We start from the raw sequence: 17,963 nt of genomic DNA, 5'->3' as shown, positions 1-17,963 counted from the left end.
GTGGAGAGATTTCAGGGGGTTCTATAAAACTAAGAGGAGGAAAAAATCTTTAATAAAATTAATAATAGTAAAAATAACTAACATTTATATCGCACTTAATATGTGTCAGAGATGTGTTAGCGTTTTACAATATCATACCATTTGATCCCCATAACAACCCTGGGAGGTAGGTGCTCTTATTATCCCCATTTTATAGAAGAGACAACTGAGGTAAGGGACTTGCCCAGGGTCACACAGCTAGTGAATGTCTGAGGCTGACTTTGAACTCAGAGTCCAGGCCCAGTTCTCTGTCTACTGAATCATCTGGTTGCCTCTTCATAGACTTCACCACACTACCAAAGTAATTTTTTAAGGGAAGGAATTAGCAATTAATTCACACTGTTTATGCTTGCTTTTTTCCCCTCCTTTATTTTTTTTAATTTCGAGGCTATTGGAGTTAAGTGACTTGCCTAGGGTCATACAGCTAGTAAGTATCTGAGATCACATTTGAACTCAGGTCCTCCAGAATCCAGGGCCAGTGCTCTAGCCACACTGTCCCACCTAGCCGCCCCTCTCCCCCCATTTTTAAAATGATGTTAAGAGCACTTTTATTTTCTTTCTATTTTACATAAAGATATGAAACATGGCCCCTCATCTGTCAATATTCACATGACACAGAATAACTTAAGGAGCCTTGCACTAAACCACACTTTTCCCCCAGAGCAAATCCTAGGTAAGGAATTTTTGCCCTGCTATTTAGAAGTTAAGACTCTGGAGATACTTTTGGCAACCCTACTCTCCCTGAGTTCCAAAGATCGATGAGTGAAATTTTATTTCTGGGATGGACTGGGTATTGGACAGGTGGTCGAAAAGATCCCAAAACGTTGTTATGATCTGGTATTTCTAGGTCTTTCTTTGAGTACATTGGAACCTTCCAGATAATGTGATATTGTGGAAAGGGTGCTGACCTTGGAACAAGGAAACATGAGTTCTACTCTTGACTCTGACAGTTGAATGGTCAAGGGCAAATCACTTAACTTTTCTGAAGTCACTTTGAGACTCCATCTAAAACCTCTTTGGTTTTTGTATCAGTGACCCTGAAGCCACTAGTTTATTTGGAATGAGAGCATGGTTATTTGTCCATCACAGGCATTTTATAATTATTTGTTCTATGAGTGAAACGAATTTTTAACGGCAGAATCTCTGACAGTAGTAACAGGCCCATGAGAGATATGGTCTTATTACTGAGTCGTGTATCATTCCATATTTCAGATGTTTGTGGACTGCAAACTCAAAATGACTCAACAAAATGATGTGTTAGTCAAAAAAGTTAATATCACCACACACTCCTTAGAAAGGTAGATTTTCCAGGACCAGGAAGATGATAGTCATACTATAATAGGCCCAAGTCAGACTCATATACAAATTGTTGTGGTCAGTTTTGAGAACCATGTTTTAGGAAGGATGTTAATATCCTGGAAAAACATTTTTGAGGAGGGTAAAGGATGATGAAAGGCATCAATCTCTGAGCATTTATGAAGTGCTTAATGGGTAAGTGGCACATTCTAGAGTCACTGATCATATTATTGCTACATAAGGACTGATCAAAAGAACTGGTGGTGTTGAGCTTAGATAAAAGGCTGTGTGTGTGTGTGTGTGTGTGTGTGTGTGTGTGCATGTAGGATGTTCAAGTATCTGAAGGATTGTTATATGGAAGACAGATTAGATTTCTTCTTGGTACCAGAGGGTGGAGGTAGAAGCTGAGGTGGAAGTTGTAAAGAGGCAAATTGATACCTGATGTAAAGAAAAAAAAGCAACAACTTACTAACAATTTTGTTGTTGCTGTTGAATTGTTTCAGTTGTGTCCACCTCTCTGTGATCCCATTTGGGGTTTTCTTGGTAAAGAAACTGGAGTGGTTTGCCATTTCCTTCTCTAGATTATTTTACAGATGAGGAAACTAGGGCAAACAGGGTTAAGTGGCTTGACCAGGGTCACACAGCTAGTGTCTTAGACTGGATTTGAACTCAGGTCCTCCTGACTCCAGGGCTGGCACTCTATCCACGATATCACCTAGCTGCTACTTGTCAACAATAAAAACTTTCAAAAAGTGGAATGGGCTCTCTTTAGAAACAGCTACTTCCTCATGACAGGTCTTAAAGAAGAGGTCAGATGACCACTTGCAGAGTATGTGGCAGTTTTATTTATATACAGTTTGGAATAAATAGCTTTAGGGGTCCATTCCAATGATAATATTCTGTAATTTTATTCCCCCTTATATCCTCCATATTGGAAAATGTCCACCCATAGGATCTGCCCTGCCAACAAGCCCCAGAGTTGCTTCTGTCTTGTGTTGGCCATTAGTAAAAAAGCAAGGGACTCCCTGGTATTTGTTTAACAAAGGTACAATGCAGCACTCCATGTTCTGCTTAACTGCTCCTGATTGGGTTCTAGCTGTGGTGTGGCTTTGTCTCCTTTGGAAGTGCTCTGATAGGACTTTAATGTCCTCTTTCAAGTATTTTCTGGCTGCCAGCAGCCCTCCTCTTATTCCCTCCTGTGAATGTGATACCATTTCAATGCATGGACTCTTCTGCTTCCATCCACTGTTAGTTTCCATGACCTTTCCTAGATTCTCTCAGGGGTGATTTTAAATTCATGTGCACTTGGCATTCATGTCAATCCAGCTGTGCTGCCCAGCTCTCAGGAACCATTAGAGTACAAAGTATATTTGTAACCGTTAATAGGAAATGTGCAAGATCAACTTAATCCCTGCTTAGCCCAAAGTATGCATGACATCCTATACAGTCATATTATATGCCAGCCAATTAGCTACCAAATTAAATTTTGTTAAACCATCAATATTTGTTTGAGGGGTGGGGGATGTGGGAATGGCATTCATTAAGTACCAAAAATAAGGATTTGAGCTCCGTGCTTTCAGCTGCACATGTCCATTCCTCCTGGAATCCTCTCCACGGGTGGGTTTTTAATTCTCTTTAAAAAATTTTTTCCTCCAGGGTCTCTGTAGCTGGATTAGTGAAGGGGATATATAAACAATTCATTAGCTCTCAGCCAAAGTCAAACAGAAGTTAAAAAATAAATTGATGACATCCCATGACTCTGAAGCAGTGGGAGGCCAGTGGACATAGCTGTCTCTGTAGAGATGCCTAAATAAAAACAGATTCCTCAGTTTCAATCTGATAATTTCATGGGCTTTTATTTTGAGGGGTGTTTTTTTTCCCTTTGACTAAGACTTGCCCCCTCTTGAGAAGCCTTCCTACCTAAGACTTTTGCACCTCAAAAAAGGGAAGGCAAAAGGAGATAAGACTTGCTTTCCCTTGGAGACCTTGATGAAGAACATCAATTTGTGAAATCTTAAGGCTTTTCTTAGGGAGTTTCAAACCTTTCCTCTTATATTCTTCACCGAAAACTCTATTAAGTTATCGTTATCCTCTTGAATAATTATCCAGGAAGCATGGCATAGTCTATAGAGAGGACACTTCAGAGTCAGGAAGACCTAGGTTCAAGTCCTGCCCTATTTGAACCTGGACAAGTCACTCTGGAGCTGTCAGTCAAGTCTCTAAGACTACGTTGCAGAATGGGTGGTAATTTATAGCTTGTTGCTATAGCTCACGCACTGTGGGTTCCCTAAACAAATAAGATTATAGGTTTAGTCTCCTCTTACCCTCTAAACAACAAGATAGCAACACAACTAAACACACACAAATGAAGAAAGTGAAGCCTAGAGGAGTTCAGTGATTTTCTAGAAATCAAATGCTTGTTGAGTCAGGTCCTGACTTCTAATATATGGTACTTTAACCTAGTAGTCTCTCCTCTGGGGGCTGAGGACACAAAAACACAGCAGAAAAATGAAATAGTCACTGGCCTCAAAGTGCTTACATGCCGGAGGGATACAATGTGTACAGCTGGATAGTGCAGTGGATGGGAGCATCAGGCCTGTAGGCAGGAAGACCTGAGTCCAAATCCAGCTTCAAACCCTATTAGCCTCAGTTTCCTTATCTGTAAAATGACCTGGAGAAAGAAATGTAAACCACTCCAATATCTTTGCCAAGAAAGGCTCAAATGGGGTCATAAAGAGTAGGACATAACTGAAATGACATAATAACAACAAAACAATGTGTACACAAATAAATAATACAAAATAATTTATATGGTGAGCCTGTGTTACAAGATCAGCTACAGCTGCATCCTTGATACTCTATGCTCAGAAGGTAGAAGGGACCTTAAAAATTTATTCCCTTCATTTTACATATGAAGAAACTGAGACCCTGAAAGTTTATACCATTTTTTCAAGGCCGCAAAACTAGTAAGTAGCAATCAAGATGAACCCATGTCTTCTATGCTTTTCCTACCACATCACACAGTGGCAGCACCTTCTAAAAGATTTCAGTTGCATCTAACAAAAAAAAAAGTTGAGAAATTGTCAATAACTGCTGACCCACACACATTCATCAAGGGCATCCTTGATGAAAGATTGAGATGAGAATAGGGAAAATTTTGCAAACATTATTCTACAACAGATCATATCTTTCCAATCACACAACTGACTGAAAGATATAGGGCATAAAGAATGCCAGTGTATTTACAGTTTATTGAAAATAAAGGCCAGGGCGACTAGGTGGCACAGTGAATAGAGCACCAGCCCTGGAGTCAGGAGGACCTGAGTTCAAATCCGGCCTCAGACACTTGACACACTTACTAGCCATTGGGCAAGTCACTTAACCCCAGTTGCCCTCCAAAAAGAAAAAAAAGGAAAGAAAATTAAGGCCATATGATTGGGTAGAACAAAAAATGCTTTAATCAATAAGCATTTATTAAGTACCTACTGTATATATGGCAAGTGTTATGATAAGTACTGGGAATACAAAAAGAGGCAAAAGAGAGTTCCTGCCCTCACAGAACTTACAATATAATGGAGGATATAGCATATAAACAAATATATTCAAAGTAAGCTATATACAGGACAAATAGGAAATAATTATCAGAGGGAAGGCACTAGAATTAAGTAGGGTTGAGGAAGGTTTCCTGTAGAAGGTGGGATTTTAGAAAAGGAAGCTAGGGAGGTCAGTAGAGGGGAGGAAGAAGAGTGTTACAAGCATGAGGGGCAGCCAGAGAAGAGGCCCCGAGATGAGGAATAAAGTGTTTTGTTCATGGAATAGCCAGGAGGCCAGTATCACTGGATCAAAAAGTAGATTTTCTCTCACCAAATGACAAAAAATAGTACAAGAAACCTATGGCGAGGGGAAGAGTTCTTAACCAAACAAAGGTTAAAGATGATCACAAAAGATAAAAATAGATAACTTCAGTTACAAGAAGTTGAAAAGCCAGGGCAGCTAGGTGGCTCAGTGAATAGAGCACTGGCCCTAGAGTCAGGAGGACCTGAGTTCAAATCAGGTCTCAGATACTTAACGATTACTAGCTGTGTAACCTTGGGCAAGTCACTTAACCCCAATTGCCCTAACTTCCCCACTCCAAAAAGCAAAATCATTTTGCACTTACAAAAATCAGTGCAACTAGGATTTAAAGGGGGAAACTATCAACTGAAAAAAAAATTAAATATCTCTAATAAGTGTCTAATATCTAAGATATATAGGAAATTAATACAAACATATAAGACAAGAACCATTTCCCAGTGCATAAAAATGGTCAAATGATATTAACATTTCTCAAAAGAAGACTTGAAAAATGCTTAACAACCATATGAAAGATTCTTCTATATCGCTGTTAAGAGAAATGCAAACAAAACAACTATGGACTTTTACTGCACAACTAGAAAACTGGCAAAGATAACAATAAAAGGTGAGACTATGGAAAGAATGGTATACCACTAACCATTGTTGGATGAACTGTGAACTGGTCCATCCATTCTGGAAAGCAATTTGGAATTATGGTATGAGTGTCTAAAGTATCTATACTTTGTTATACTGAGATCTCATCTCAAGGATGTGAAAGATATCAAAGCCTAATATGCTGTGGCCAGCACAGTTGGTGGGCTAGCGAGTAGTGAGAATAACGAGACAGGGGTGTATTCAATAGTCTGTTTATTACAGAACCATTTCATACAAAGCCAAAGATACAAGGAGCTCACAGTTTATATGTCCTCCAGCAGAAGATCTACATGACCAGAAAAAAATGCAAACAATGTACAAGGACCCTCTTTTGATCTTGTTTACTATTTACCCTAGCTTAAGGTTAGTTATTTATTAGGGCAATATGTCTGGAGGCATAAACAAACAAGATTACTCATCCTCCTGCCCTGTAACCTTGCAGATATTTATATAGGAGAGGGGAACATTCCATGAGTGGGGCTGGGAGACCCCTGAAAGTTCTCTAACACTCATATACACCAAAATATTCATAACAGCAATTTAATGAGTTACCTATTCAATTTGGAGTGGATAAACAAATTGTGGTACATGAATGTGATGAAAAATTAGTGAGCCTTAAAAAACAATGAATATGAATGCTATAAAGAAACCTATAATTCTAAACATTATATAAGTAAGCAGACCAAGCTTGACCCTGAAGAAGACATAAGCAAATGTGTCTTTATTTCTCTGCAAAGGTAGAGACTATGAATGTTGAACATTGTGCATACTGTCAGATTTGATTAAAATGGTTAGTTTTGATGGACTATTTTTTTTTCTTTTTTTATTTCTTTGTTATAAGAAATGGTTTTTAGGGTAGAGGAGTGCAAGGGTTATGGGATTTAAAGATCTTCCATGCCCCATTGGACTTGCTGACGTAGTAGGAAGGGGTGGAGCAAGAGGAAGCGGAAGCCAAGCTAGAGTTCCTGTGGTGGCTAGCAGTGGCAGCGATGGCGGCAGCAGCAGCAGCAGAGGCAGCGGCAGCGTGAAGCCCTTTTTGAGTCAGCCAGAATTTCTGCTAAGGACTCCTGCTGAGGACTGCCAGGGGCCGGAGCTGCTGGGAGCACGCTTCCTGGATGCTGGGTGGTTGCTGTGAGTAGGGAGAGGAGGACTTTTGCCTGAGGTAGCCTGTTCTGTTTCAAAGGCTTGAGAATGTGGTGCTTTATCTACCTGTGCCAATTTCATAACTACCCTGATGGCTTTCACTTTCTGGTTTTGGGACACAGTCTTTTGGTATTTTAATAAATTTTCTAGCTTATTCCCCCATATAGCAAGCCTGATGTATTTTGTGATGGATAATTACATCAGCATATCTATAATTTCCATAGGCATTGTGAATATGGCATTGCTGATACAAGGAGAAATAAAGGATATGTTTGGAAATGAAATTGAAAAAGATTTTTTGACTTCTGGGAGCCAAGATGGTGGAGTAAGCAGTAAATCACTCTCACCCTCCCTTAGTGACCTTGCAATACCCAGAGAATATATTCCTGGGAAAAATTCTGGAATGGCAGAGTCAGCAGAAAGACAAGTTGCAGCAGTCTTTTAGCTGAGCAGGCTAGGGGGATTAACAGGAAAGGTCCCTCTTGCTGTGGTTGAAGGGGAACAGTATAGGACAAGAGGCATCCCAGCAAGCTAGCAGCAAACCCCACTTCAGCAAACCAGTAGGTGATCCTGAGTCCCAGTGTGGTAGAGCAGAGAGCTTCAACCACCAGGAACATGCCAGCTACCAGCACCACCTCCAGTTCAGCACCAGGTAAGCTACCAAATCCCGATGGCCTCCAGCTGTCAGCATCTGAGCCAGCACACTAAACAAGTAACCAGGCCCCTAGCCCCCAGCACAAGAAGCCTGGGACAGTGCCTCCTGTGCCCCAGAAGCAGAGATCAACTTTAAAAGCCAGAAAAAGGCAAACACCAGGAGCAAAAAAGCAACAAAGTAAAACAGTGACCACAGAGAAGTATTATGGTGACAGGGAAGATCAAAACACAAACTAAGGAGAGGATAGCATTGTCAGTATACCCACATCTGAAACCTCAAAGGGGAATATGAACTGGTCTCAAACCCAAAAAGCCTTGGAAGAGCTCAAAAAGGATTTTAAAAAATCAAATAAGAGAGGTAAAAGAAAAATTGAACAATTCCTTTAAAAATACAATTGACAAAATGGGGAAAAAAAGTACACTGAAGAAAACAATCCCTTAAAAAGTAGAATTGGCCAAATGGAAAAGAAGGCACAAAAGTTAATTGAAGCAAACAATTTGCTAAAAATTAGATTGGGCAAGTGGAAGCTAATGACTCTATGAGACATCAAGAATTGGTCAAACAAAATCAAAATAATGAAAAAAATAGAAGAAAATGTAAAATACCTCATTGAGAAAATAACTGACCTGGAAAATAGATCTAAGAGAGGTAATTTTAAGAATTATTGGTCTACCTGAAAGCCATTATTAAAAAAAAAGAGAGAGCCTGGATAGCATCTTCCAAGAAATCATCAAGAAAAAATGCCCTGAGGTCCTAGAACCAGAGGGCAAAATGGTTATCTAAAGAATCCAAGGATCACCTCCTGAAAAACATCCCAAATTGAAAATGCCAAGGAAGATTGTATTAAAATTCCAAAATAATCAGCTCAAGCAGAAAATACTGCAAGCAGCGAGAAACAATCCAAATATTGTGGAACCACAGTCAGGATTACACAGGACCTTGTAGCTTCTACATTAAAAGATTGGAGGGCTTAGAATATGATATTCCATAAGACAAAGGAACTTGGATTACAACTAAGGATCAACTGCCCCCCAAAAACTGAGCATAATCTTTCAGGGTAGGGAATGATTATTCAATGAAATAGAGGATTTTCAGACTTTCCTGATGAAAAGACCAGAACTCAACGGAAAATCTGATCTTCAAATACAAGACTCAGGAGAGGCATAAAAAGGTAAACAGGAAAGGAAAAGAAACAAAAATGTTATTCAATAAGGGCCAACTGTTTACATCCCTACATGGGAAAATGATACTTATAACTCTTGTGAACTTTATCTTTTTTACGACATTGTGAAGGGATATACATAGGGTGGGTATAAGTTGACTTGGATGTGATGATTAAAAAAAACTTAATTAAGTGATGAAAAGGGATTGTAATGGAAGAAAATGAAAGGAGGAAGCAGAAAAGGGTAAATTATGTCACATGAAGAGACACAAAGTCATATTACAGTAGAGAGAAAAAAGGGAGGGAGATGAGCATTATTTGAACCTTACTCATTGAATTGGCTCAAGGAAGGAATAACATACTCACATATAGAAATCTAACTTGCTGTATAGGCAGTAGCAGGGGAAAGGGGAAAGAAAAGGTGGGGGGGAGATAGAAGGGAGGGAAAAAGGAGCAAGAGAAAAGGAAAGAAAAAGGAGGGGGGGTTAATAGAAGGGAGGGCAGATTGAGGAGGCAGTGGTCAAAAGCAAAACTCTAGTGAAGAGGGGAGAAAGAAGAAAGAAAAGTATAAGGTGGGGGGAATAGTATAGAGAGAAAGAGAAAGACAGATAGTAATCATAACTGTTAATATGAATTGGATGAACTTTCCTATAAAATGGAAATGGATAGCAGAGAGGCTTAAAAACCATAATCCTATAATATATTATTTATGAGAAGCATATTCGAAACAGAGGAATACACACAGGGTAAAGGTAAAAGACTGGAGTAAAATATACTATACTTTAGCTGAAGTTAAAAAAAAAGCAGGCATAGCAATCCTGATCTCAGACAAATTAAAAGCAAGAATAGATCTAATTTAAAAAGATAAGGAAGAAAGCTACATCCTGCTAAAAAGCACCACAGACAAAGAAGTAATATCATTACTTATATCTTACTTAATATCTACCTAACTTAATTTAGTTTTTCAGTGCCATACCAATCAATCTACCAAAAATATTAATTTATAGAGTTAGAAAAAATAATAAAATTCATCTGGAAGAACAAAAGGTCCAGAATATCAAGGGAATTAATGAAAAGAATTGCAAGGAAAGGTGGCCTAGCCATACCAGATCTTATATTGCATTATAAAGCAGCAATCATCAAACGACTTAGTACTGGCTAAGAGCTAGAGTGGTGGATCAATGGAATAGGTTAGGGTACACAAGACACAGTAGTCAATGACTATATGAATCTACTGTTTGATAAACCCAAAGACTACAGCTTCTGGGATAAGAACTCACTATTTGACAAAAAACTGCTGGAAAAACTGGAAAACAGTATGGTAGAAACTAGGCATAGATCAGCATCTTACACCATATACCAAAATTAAGTCAAAATGGATACACAATATAAGCAAACTGGGAGAGCAAGGAATAGTTTATCTGTCAGATTTATGGAGAACATAAACATTTGTGACCAAACAAGAGGCAGAGAACAGTATGAAATGCAAAGTGTATAATTTTGATTATATTAAATTGAATAGATTTTGCAAAAACAAAACCAATGCAAACAAGATTAGGAGGGAAGCAGAAAACTGGGAAAGAATTTTTACAACCAGTGTTCCTGATAAAGACCTCGTTTCTAAAATATTGATAAAATTGATAAATGCTTACAGGATATGAACAGGAAGATTTTAGAGGAAGAAATTAAAGCTATTGTCATATAAAAATGCTTGAAATCATTATTGATTAAAGAAATACAAATCAAAGCAACTCTGAGATACCACATCACACCTATCAGACTGGCTAACATGACAAAACAGGAAAATGATAAATGCTGGAGAAGATATGGGAAAATTGGAAGACTAATGCATTGTTGGTAGAGTTGTGAACTGATCCAACCATTCTGGAAAGCAATTTGGAACTGTACTTAACGGGCTATAAAAATGTGCATTCCCTCTGACTCAGAAATACTACTTCTATGTTTGTATTCCAAAGAGATCATACAAATGGGAAAATGACCCACATGTACAAAAAATATTTATAGTAGTTCTTTTTGTGGTGGCAAAAGAATTGGAAACTGAGGGGACACCTATTAGTTGGGGAATGGCTGAACAAGTTGTGGTATATGAATGTATGGAATACTATTGTGCTATAAGAAATGATGAGCTGGAAGACCGGAAAAACCTTGAAAGATTTATGTTAACTGATGCTGAGTGAAGTGATCAGAACCATGAGAACATTGTACACAGTTACAGCCACAATGTGCAATAACTAACTTTAGTCTTAGCAATGCAAGGATCTAAGCCAACTCCAAAAGACTTATGATGGAAAATGCTGTCCACATACAGAAAAAGAACTATGGAGTCTGAATGCAGATCAAAGTGTATTATTTGCTCTCTATCTTTTTTTCTTTCTTTATTCTCATGGTTTTTCTTATTGGTTCTAATTCTTCTTTACAACACGACTAATATGAAAATAGTTTCAATATTAATGTATATGTTGAGTCTATATCAAATTGCATGCTGTCTTGGGGTGAAGGGAGGGTAGAGATGGGGAGAAAATTTGGAACTCATAATCTTATGGAAGTGAATGTTGAAAACTAAAAATTAATTAATTAATTAATTTTAAAAAGTTGACTTTAAAAACAACCAAAAAATTAACATTTTTTCCAAATACAAAATGTTTCTCTTCCAACAAGGCATCTTTCATGCATATTTAAAAACTCTATTATATTCATTGAAAGATAAAACAACAATTATGATTATTATTATGGTTATTATTATGATTATTAAAATCAAATGAGAGAGGGAGACATATTCATCAAAGATGTTTGTCCCTGTCTTTGAAAATTCAGTGTAGAATCCAAATAGAAGTTGAATCTCTATAAATGGCATCATCCTCTAGGTGTTCTTTGTGGATGATATTGTATTGATTATAGCAGCATACAGCATGTTGCAGAGCATCCTAAATAAGATCCAAAACAATTTCAAAGAGTTTGGTTTAACTATTCACATAGGAAAAACTATGTGGTTGAAGACTTTTTGTTGTCCAGAATGGTGTGAAGTTGGGGAAATATCGTATAATGCACCATTCATACATCTTTGTTAGACCCTACAGATTGATAATGAGTTTGGTCCAAAACTGAATAGGAGAGAGAGAGTAAGTTGGGTTTCTTTGGGAAATCATGCAGAACTTTGAATGACTTAGTTTTTCCTTGAAATAAAGGCTTTTATTTTAGTATCAATACTCTTCCAGTGGGACTATTTGCTTATTAGTCATGAAATTCTACACAAATTTTTCATGGGAGGTCATAAGCATATTGGATGGATCGAGTGCACAAGAATTGAAGGATGACATCAACAAAAGTTACAGAAAGTGAGAAAGAATAGAAGAGATAAGGTCAGCACAGCTGTAGAACATTCCCATACTTATGAGACCAAAAATCTGTCCAAAGATATGGGGGAATTTTTATTTTATTTTGTTTTTTAATTCCAACATATTTCACAGGTGGCAGGCAAGGGGGTGCCTACCTGAATTTTTAATCGATGTGAAAGATACCAAACACACTGTTTATTGGGAAGTACTATTTGCAATCTTTCTTGGCCTTTTTGCTTACTTTGAAATGACTTCTAGGAGGTAACAAGAAAGGCCAAAGTAATAAGTACCCAAGAACTGAGAAAACCAGATTATCCTTGGATGTACCTCTAAGAATTACCTTCCAAGACCTTATGGTTAGAGTTGTAGGAATTCTGATGCTAGGGAACAAAACTGAACCCATCAAGTTGATGACAGATTTTTGTAAATCCACCCTGCTTTAAGTTACTAGTTTGTGCAGATAATAATATTAAGGTCTTTGGAATTCCTTAACTTTTCAGTTGAATTATTGAGACAACTATGTTTAGTATTGGACTTTTCTGTATATTTTATGTTATCTTATTAATTAAATGCTTGTTAAAAGTACCTCAGCCCCCTGTAGTCAGTAAGGAATTGCATGTTTTGGTAGATGTTTCCTTAAAAATGAATTTTATAATATTTGCTAAGAGATAAGGATTTATTGCATGTAATTTACCTTTTCATATTTTATCTGTATTTTTTATTTTTAAATGTTCAAATATTTTTTCAAGTATTCAACAAATCAAAGTTATTAATCACCTAGTACTTACATTTCATTGTCATAACATATACATGTTATCTCCCCTACATGAAGAAGTACAGCTATGGTCAGATGGTTAAATATGTTAGTTAAGAGGGAGTTCACTAGCAGTTGAGGGAAATCTAGAAAGGCTTCATGGAGAAGACAATATTTGAGCTGAGTCTTGAAGAAAGTGAGGGATTTTGTGAGTTAAGAAGGGAATATATTTCAGGCATGACTGCTGGTCACTGCAAAACACAGAAAAGGGAGATGAAATACTATGCTTGAGAAACAGAGAGAAGGTTAATTTGTCCCTATTATAAATTGTGGGATGGGAAGAAATGTATAATAAGATTGGAAAGATTGGTAGAAGCTAGCCTGGTTATGAGGGCTTTCAACATCAAACAGAGGAGTTTGTCATTTCTCCTAGAGGCAATAGTTACTAGAGTTTATTGAAAAGTAATATGGTCAAGCATGCACTGAAAGAAAACCACTTTGGCAGCTATGTGGAGTTTGGATTGGAGTAGAGGAAAACTTGAGGCAAGGGGCATCAATTAGAAAACCACTGTAATAGTCCAAGTGAGAGATGACGAGAACCTGATCTAAGGTGGTGGCTATGTAAGTAGAAAGGAGACAGATGTGAGAGTTCTTGTGGAGATTGAAATGGAAAAAAAAATAGCAACCGATTTGCATATATGGGTTGAGGGAGAGTGATGAGTCTAGGAAAGTACAGAGATTCGAGATTCTAGACCTGACAGACTGTGCCTTCAAGAGAATTGGGAAAGTTTTATAGAGCAGTGAGTTTAGGATGGGGGAGATAATGACTTCTGTTTTGGACATGTTGAATTTGAGATATCTATTGGGCATCCAGTTTGATCCCAATAGGAACTTAGTGTTTCAGTACTAAATATCAGAAGACTAGGGCTAGATATGTTGATCTGGGAGTCATCTACACAGAGATAATTAGACTCAAGGAGCAGATTAGTTCACCATGTGAGAAAACATATATTGAGAAGAGAAGACCCAGCTCTCAAAAGTCCTGGGCAGCTCCAACTGGCCCTCAGCAATCCCCCCTCTCTCTCTCTGTCTCTCTCTCTCTCTGTGTCTGTCTCTCTGTCTCTCTCTGTCGCTCTTTCTGTCTCTCACTCTCTGTCTCTCTCTGTCTCTGTCTCTCTCTACTCTCTCTTCTCTGTCTCTCTGTCTGTCTGTCTGTCTGTCTGTCTGTCTCTCTCTCTCTCTCTCTCTCTTTCTCTCTCTCTCAAGCCAATACAGGGGGATCTTTAAATTCCATTACTATTACACTCTGCTAGAAAAACACTTAAGTATTACAACTTTGTAATGAACTAGTATAAAGGTGAAACAACTTTTGAGTTTATTTTAAAAAGAATCAGCAAATGATATTAGAGTAGATCAAATTAATAAAATTAGATCTTACTTTATTGCAAAGTTGTTATTTTCAATATCTATCTTAAAATATAAAATTGTATAAAACTAAAAGATCTAGATAACTAAGTATACAAACAACTTGACATCTGTATGGGAAGCATGTAGATGCCATAGGGAGTATACAAGACCAGGCACAATCAGTGAATGTTGCATCCATCATTCAGTCACAAGCAATAGGAGTTAATCATCAAAATGTGGAGAGTTAGTGCTACAGGGCAGAAACACAGAGCATAATTGACTATATGGCAGCTGAAACACCAGTCACTTTCCCCATTGGAACCAATTAAAAAGAGCTTTAAAAAGTCTTCATCAGAGATTCCTCTGAAGACTAGTTTCTGATCATTAGTTTCAGTCTACAAAAGACAAGTGATTACTCAGTATAACTTTGGCTTTATGGATAGGATCTGTTTGCAGGACTGTAAATGTAAAGTAAGAAATTTGCTTCCTTCAATGTATGGGATTCTAATACCTCACACTCTCCTCTTATGTGTGAGTTTTTAAATCTTTTTTGGAATCTAACCCAGTGTTCTCCAAATATTTTTGATCATAGACCCTTATTTTGAGCATGAACTCAATATATGTTTGTTTATTTAGAAATTACATCTATACTAATATGTAATATTTGTTGTACAACATATACAAAAATAGAAATTAAAAGGGTGAGACAGAAGAAAATCCATTTTCTAAAATAATGGTTTGTTTTATTTGCCAGTATAAAATTGTTGTAATCATTCTGTATATTTTCATTCTGTATCAGATCACATAATTTTTTTCATGTTCTGTATTCCTATTTATCATTCCTTAAGGAACAGAAATATTTCATTGCATCAATGTTGTTTAGTCATTCCCCAATATATAGACATATACTTTGTTTCTAGTTCTTTGATATCACAAAAGTGCTGCTATAAGTATACAGTGTATATGGAAACTTTCTTGTTATTAAAGATCTAGGAATATTTACCTAGAAGTGGAATTTCTGGGTCAAAGAATATGATCATTTTAGTTACTTTATTTGCAGAATTCCAAATGGCTTTCCTAAATGATTATACCAAATCTCAGTTCTACCAGCAATGCACTAGTGGGGCTATCTTTGTACAACCCCTCTCACATTGACTGTTTCTATTTTTACTATTTTTTGGCAATTTTCTGGATATCAGGTGAAATTTCAGTGTTTTGATTTGCATTTCTCTCATAAGTGATTTAAAGCATTTTTGTACCTGGTTGTTAATCATTTGAAACTCTTCTTTTGAGAAGTGTTTGAGCATAGATATGAAAAATTTTAAATTAGAGACATTCTTTTTTGTTTATTTGGAAGTCAAAGCTTAGGTTTTTTTAATGTCAACAAATATGATGACTTTATGCTATAGTTAACTAACATATCAAAACACAAAAATATACTTAATGGTGAGGTTCATCATTAATGATAATGAAGTTAAGTTAACATTTTGAATTCTTAATGCTTTTGGTCAACTTCATTTCAGATCTGATTAGATCATCCTTAATATGTAATATAATTGATGAAGAGCTTGAATTTAATGAGTATCTGCTTTGTCTTTCCTTGTTCCTTTATGTTTGAATTATTTAGTATTATCTTCAATCTATGATTCCTTTACAGAAATTTTTTTAAGTCTCTTGTATGTTTAGCTAGTTTAGCTAAAGTTAGGTAACATAATCCATAAATCCACTTAATTGAGCACATGTAAGTCACAATATGTCACAATATGCTGAAAATAAACAAATGAATAAAGGCACTATTGTTAACCCTCAGAAATTGTGGGACTCCTATTCTTCCCTCTGAGGCACACTTAATTTGTTATTTAGATTAAAATCAATATAAACAGTAGTTCTGATTTTTTTCTCCCTGCACACCAATGGATTATCTTGTGTACTCCGTGGATTTCTTGTACTCCACTGTGGAAACCACTGTGTAAGCCAACTAGTCTGTATCAGAGTGGGATCAATTAAATTTTTTAAATCATATAGATTCCCCTCCTCCCAATCTGGTAAAGGACAAAACTTAGCTTTGTATAGATTTAAGTAGCATCAATATCAGTATAAATTTACATGAAGTGTTTTCTTGGTCCCGGGCACTGAGATAGGTGTTAGTGAATTAGAGGAGGCCTGGTTCTTGCTCGTGAAAGAATGGTAATATACAAATCAGGGAAAGAACACATAAGTGTCTGTGCTAACAATTACATATAGAAGTGCACATTTAAACAAAAACAGATAGACTAACACTTGGAGATTACTTAAATGTCTAATTGAAACTTGCATAGGGAGTGAAGGTTCCATGGAAAAGTGAGTAGAGAGAGTATCCATAAAGATAGAACCAGAGCCATCCCTAGCAGGAAATGGGGCTTATGGTCATACCTAGGGTAAGGTGGGGCCTGGGTCATATAACAATAAATTATCTCTTCCATTTTTGATGGAAAGAAAATTAGGTTATAGTGATCATTAAGAAAAGTAACCTCAAGAAGAGAAAGATGTCACCAAAAGGCAATAGGAATCAGCTGGGTCAGATATGCATGAGTCCCACTTGCTTTGCCCCCAGTGGTGGTGTTACTGGTGGTGGGGTAGATGGGCAGAGAGATTATAGGGTAATTATCTGCATGTGCAAGAGTTTTAGGGACATTTTCATCACCACCTGATAGAACCATCTCCTTCGTCCCTCTCTAGTTATATTATGGAGTCACCAGCTGTCACCAGTCCCCCTCAAATCATGGGCTACTGGTACAATCATTCCTGTTATCCATACTTTAGGGACAATTCTAGACAGAAGAAAATGACCTGGCAGATAAAATAGGATTTATCTGAGTGGCTAATTAGGGTTAGAGTTCACTGCTTGGTAAGCATTTTATTGGATAATTGCATATAGAAGGGGTTGGCTAGCTATGTTGACTTTTTGTGATCACTTATTTAATTTAGTTAAAGAAAAAGAAATGAAATGTTATCAGTAAAGAGTTTGTCCTAGCTGGTTGCAGCTGCTTTCAGAAGCTTAGGGTTTCCATAGAAGAGATATGGCCAGTGGTATAATAAACAGAAGGCTTTTATTTGGCACATTTTAATTCCTACAAAGAGAAATCTTGTGTTTTAACTTGAGACAGTCTACATAGAGAGGTGACAAAGTGGAGAGCTGGACTTGGTCTCAGGAAGACCTGAGTTCAAATCCTACCTTAGATACTAACTGTATAACCCTGAATGAGCCACTTCTCTAAACCTTAGTTCCTTCTATAAAATCGAGATAATAAAAGCACCTACTTTCCAGATCTGTTGTGAGGGTCAAATGAGTTAGCACACACATACAAAATCTTAAAACTCTATGGAAATGCTAGCAATGACGGTGATGATTGATCAACATGACTTCTGATGTAGTGGAAGGGAAGGGAAAGAAACGGTAAAGATACAACTGATGGTGTGATGGTACATGGACCCCTCAAAGGAAAAGACTTTGAAAGAGACCTAGTCCTTGAATTTTCTCATACATTTCAAGTAGCCCAGATTATTGGTACCTTTGCCCAAGGCTTCTGGCCCAACTAGATCACTTAATTAACTCACTTGACCTCCTTTTTCTGTCCCTCTTGGCCCACCTCAGACTACTTTATTCCTTTCATTATTGCACCT

This window comes from Petaurus breviceps, unplaced genomic scaffold (genome assembly GCF_028583685.1).
Source record: "Petaurus breviceps papuanus isolate PSGF00001 unplaced genomic scaffold, PetGlider_PUasm1.0 90919, whole genome shotgun sequence".
Taxonomy (NCBI): Eukaryota; Metazoa; Chordata; class Mammalia; order Diprotodontia; family Petauridae; genus Petaurus; species Petaurus breviceps.
Note: the sequence above shows the minus strand (reverse complement) of the source record.